This window comes from Gorilla gorilla, chromosome 10 (assembly GCF_029281585.2).
Source record: "Gorilla gorilla gorilla isolate KB3781 chromosome 10, NHGRI_mGorGor1-v2.1_pri, whole genome shotgun sequence".
Taxonomy (NCBI): Eukaryota; Metazoa; Chordata; class Mammalia; order Primates; family Hominidae; genus Gorilla; species Gorilla gorilla.
This window is the reverse complement of record NC_073234.2, coordinates 30312170-30317473: the sequence shown is the minus strand read 5'-3', so window position 1 is coordinate 30317473 and position 5304 is coordinate 30312170. Positions and strand designations below refer to the sequence as shown.

Here is a 5304-nt window from a genome sequence, read left to right as displayed (position 1 = left end):
CGCAGTGACTCATGCCTATAATCCCAGCACTTTGGGAGGCCAAGGCGGGCAGATCACAAGGTCAGGAGTTCAAGACCAGCCTGACCCACATGGTGAAATCCCATCTCTCCTTAAAAAAAAAAAAAAAAAAAAAAAAACAAACAAACAAAAAAAATTGGCCGGGCATGGTGGTGCGGGCTTGTAATCCCAGCTACTCAGGAGGCTGAGGCAGGAGAATCGATTAAACCTGGGAGGCGGAGGTTGCAGTGAGCCGAGACCCTGGATCTTGCCATTGCACTCCAGCCTGGGCAACAGAGAGAGATTCTGTCTCAAAAAAAAAAAAAAAAAAAAAAATCAGATCTTATAAACATCTGCAATTTTTTCTCTGTCTTGAGAATCTTTTGCCAGGTCTACATCCATTTCCCCAGGGCTATGTTATTGTTGAGATGTCTGGATACATCTCAGCTATTTTTCATTGTGGAATCATTCAATGGCCCTCACTGACAAGACTGCCATACTTTTTCTTTAGAGTACGAAGGAAGTGATAATATTATACAATATAAATTTGAAAAAGATGTTAACATATTTGGAAGACTATGATGGAAGGAGCGGGACTGAAGCAGGATTCAAAGGAATGACTGGAAAGTTTGGGTTTGAGTCTCACCTATTCTATGTATGTGCCTCTATGACACTGGAAAAATTACTTTTATCTTTGAACTTTAGTTTATTAAGGTTAATGTAATAATTATTAGGATTGCTTGAGATCCCAGGGTGATAATACATATTAAGTAAAGTTTAGCTATTACTTTTCTCTTAAGTTAATACTACATTGCCTTCTCTGGGAAATAATCATTTCTTTAACTGTTAGAACTTACGGGAAGGCAGAGACTTCATTCAGGCTGTTTCTTTGAGGCTGAAAAAGTATTTGAGATAACAGATTTTCAATGTAGGTTTTATTGTTTTCTAGGTATGGGGTGGCCAACAGATCAAAAAAGATAGCCATTTGAAAGATAGTTTATTACTCACAGTTCCCAAGAGGAGGCAGCATGCCATGCTGTGCAGGGCCACATGGGGAAGTATCAGGGTCAGTCAGAAGGCAGAAGGAGTAAAGGTGAAATGACAAGGGCCTTTATTATGGTTTCCATGGGAAGAAATGGGAAAGGGTTAGGAGGGTAAGGAGGCTTAGGATTGGCTGGTTTCGATAATTTCAGCAGGCTCTGGGGCATAGGAGCTTTCCCTTGTTGCCTGGAACCTGGCCCTGGGTGGAGTGGCTGGGTGGTAGCCCAGCATGTGAGAGCCCCGTGAGAGTCCAGTAAGGAGATAGTTGGGGTATGGACTCTGGACTGGTTGGTTTGCATATAAAAGCTATACTAGCAGGTGAGTTTATTACTATCTCTAGGAATTGGCTATCTCTAGGAGGGAGGGGCAATCTCTCCAAGGTAAGCAAAGTCCCAGATGTCAAAGCATTAGAAATACATAGACAGTAAAACAGCCCCAACATCCACTTGTCAGGGGATTCCTGTCCTTCCTCGCCTATTGGGTCGTGCCAGAAGGGAAGGCTGCCTTCATCAGTCCCATCTTAATACACATGTACCTTGAGCAGTCAGGGGTAGGATGAGGGCTATGTAGCATATTGAGAGAGAGTAGTTTATTTATATACTCATTCGCTCATTTAAATATTCATTAAACAACTATGAGTGTGCCAGGCAAAGCTGCCGTCTGAGAGAGAGAGAGCAATTGGTGATGATTGGATGATGAGCTATAGAACAGAGACATTTCAGTTGTAGTGACAGCAGGCAACATGGAAGCCACCAGAATGCTTCTGAGTCATGGACAGAAAGCAGCCAAACAGGGAAAGCAATACACAAAGAAAGAGGTATGTTGTGGAGGGAACTGGGCAAGAGGCTGGCCGTGGGCTGAGGGGGCCCCAGAGCTGGGGGAGGAGGAGCCACAAAGGAAACAGTCCACAACCATCATGAGCAAACTTTATTTCACAATTGAATTTGGAACCAGTCCTATTTATTTCACCTTTCTGAAAATATCTGGTTTTCTAAACAGAGAAAAGTAAGACTGGAAGTGGGATGGATCTGACTCATGGCTCCTAATTGCAGAAACCTTACATGGAGAGACCTAGAGAATTGGAAAAGGAGAAAGTTAAACACCAACACCTTTTGAGTGTTGAACCTTTGGAAAAAAGGTACTCTGGAAATCAAAGAAGCAAGTGAATTTTAAAATCATACCTCTGTAAATCTGAAGGTGATTCACCCTCCTTCGAATCACTTCTAAGATAGGTCTCTCTTTTCTTTCTGTTCTGGAACAAGAAGTCATTGTTTTTGTGGCCTTGACAATGAAATATCTGAGTCATACTAGGGGTGGAAGGATATGGGTGAGTAAAGGATGAGGGTGTTAAGCCACTTCTATAGGTTATGAAAAGTTGTGTGGAATCCAGGCTTCAATGTTTAATTATCCAAACAATTTCACTAAATCTTAATAGCAGGATTTAATTTCTACATTAGCCCACTGGTCTTAAAATGGTAATATGGTGTTAGCATACACTTAAGGAAGAAAAAATAGAGCACGTTTGACATAATTCAAGCTGTGGTGAAGTAACAATTTTAAAATTAACATTGTATTACGGGTCATGTTTTCCAAGAAGACTCTGCAACTAAATTCCATTGCAAGGAGTTTATTGGGGAGCGTCTGGGGATCTGTGAAGAAATAAAGTAGGGTTCAACAGAAATATAAGTTAGCCTGTGATGCAGTCACAACAAAGGCTTAGATTATCCCATGTGGATATTTGGTGCTGAGGTTTCCTTGTAGAGAACCCCCAAATTGGAGAATGAGACCCAGGCCTCTATACCCCAACACTGCACATCTGATGTTGCAAGCTGCACATAGGAAAGGTGGATGCTCGTGGGCAAGATGTCTCACTTGAGCAGAGGGAGATTTCTGGGCTGGTTGGTGGGTGGGATTCATCTAAGAGCTCTTAGCTGTCAACATACTCAGAGCTGGGAGAAGCTAATGACTTTGGGGTGATCTGTGAGGCTCACCACAGCATCCACTACACATGTCTAGAACTGTATCTCCTTTTATACCATTATAGTTATTGCACCAATGCTATGCAAAAGAATAAGGAAAGGATGGATTCATTTTATCAAATAAAAGATGTAGCACCCTCATTAAGTTTGTGCTGGGGGAGAACACGTCTATGTTGTCTTCACTAAAAGGTAATCCTGCCGGGGCAGTAAAAGTATTCACTTTACAATCACTCACTCATTCATTCCCTCACCAAGCATTTATTGAGTGCCTACTAAGAGATAAAGATGTATCAGGAAATAGATCTGGCCAGGTGCAGTGGTTCACAACAGTAATCCTAACATTTTGGGAGGCTTAGGTGGAAGGATCACTTGAGGCCAAGAGTTCAAGACTAGCCTGAACAATATAGTGAGACCCTGTCTCTACAAAAAATAAAAAATAACCAGGGTGTGGTGGCATGCACCTGTAGTCCCAGCTACTCAGAAGGCTAAGGTGGGAGGGTTCCTTGAGCCCAGGAGGTCGAGGAAATAGATCAGACTCACAAAGCCTAATGTTGACTTCACATCTTCTCCTCTCCAGCCATCTGGTTCCCTAGTGTAAGATAAACGTGAAGTTCACTGGCAACTTGAGGAATGGCCTGAATTTCTAATGTACTTAGTAGATAGTCAAATATTTTAATGATAATAATAATGATGATGATGTATACGCAATAAGAATAAGGCAAAGACTTGTATAGTAACTTGGGAGTGAGCAAAAAACAATGTTAGATTTAACTCCAAATTCTGACCTTAATGCTTATTTATGCCAGCTAAATTTCATGGAGGTGATCTTATCTGTTGTTAAATATCTCTTGTCTTTATGTCCAGAGTTGATAGTGCCTTACCTTCCTGTCTTCATTTCCTGCTCCTCACTCCTGCCACATCCTCCTTTTTGCTAATAATTGCCCACCCTGTGGTCCATCCTTTACTACTTTCCTACCAGTTCATGGCCTCTATTTCTACTTCTCCCTCCATCTCCATCTCTTCAAATAATGTTGCTCTAGGTCACTACATGGGACAAAAGTTCAGGCAGGTTGAGTGATAATATGAGGGCTGAGCACAAAGGGGAATGATCAGGGAAGGAAGTCTCTGAAAGGAGGTGGATACATATTGAACAGTATGTTGAAAGTTCTGGCCCTTTCCTGCAATCTCTACCTGGTACACCATGACCATCAGAATCATATTGGTTCCAAAGGGCACTCTTTTGAGACCTACATACCCTCTACTCCACCACACTTTGGCAAACACGTCACAGAATGAAAATGGGGAAGAATGACTACTTGTGACCTAACTCCTCAGACCTGCAGCCTCTCTTGGATTGACTCATTCTCTTGACTCCACGCTCTTTTTTCCCATAACACCGCTAATAATATACCAAGGCTGAGGAAGGGAAGAGGCTAAGTCAGCCAACAAGTGGTAATGTTAGGTGTTCATGGGAGGGCAGGGTGGTTTGTGGTAGGATATTTACATGATTGTGAAATACAAGAATGGTGGTGGGTGATAATGTGATGTTGACTTGTAAGGTGGGTGCTAATGGGTCAGAGAATCACTGCTCTGTTGAAGCCAGCTGATGTTTAGGAAAGAATGGTAGCCAATATAGTTAAGGCTGGAGATAATTATGAAAGCCAGACAAAATGTTAAAATGGCAATTTACTAAAGGCTATCTACAGTTTGAGAACTGTCTTATGACCCTCTGGTTCCTCCATTTTCTCATTTTCCAATTTTCTAAGTTGCAAAATATTCAAGTTCCTCAAGGTTTCCTCAAGAAGATTCACCATTTCTGTCTGTGTGATTCTAATTACAACTTTGTATCTTAACGTAGCCGTTTCTGGAAAGCTCAGGTCACAAAACACAATTTCTACATGCCTCTCAAAATGTCTGATTTTAAGTTCAATGTTATCAAATTCTAAGCAGAGATGGAAATTTTAGGAATGAACTTAAAAGGACTTCGTCACTTGATAACTAACGAATGAATGAGGAAAGCTGTGATAACCATCAATCAGGCTCTTAAAAGAAATGTATTTTGAAGAGGCCATTATTAGTTATGATTCTTAGTCATCAAAAACAGAATAGAACCCAAACCACAGCAAAGGCTATTTTGTTCATAGAATATTAATTTCTCATCCTCCTCTACAAATTTCTACGTTTCTGTAAAAGACACACCCCTTAAATAAAGATACTAAAAAATCCTTTGAGATAGAAGGTTTTATTTTATTTTATTTTTACTATAGAGAGATTGAGCCTCTAAGAT

General features: G+C 41.0%; 1 protein-coding gene across 2 annotated transcripts in view; it reads right to left on the bottom strand.

The window, feature by feature from the left end:
* Positions 1 to 5304, bottom strand: part of PDE6H (phosphodiesterase 6H) — a 183953-nt gene that overhangs the window by 69630 nt on the left and 109019 nt on the right. The window lies entirely within an intron of this gene.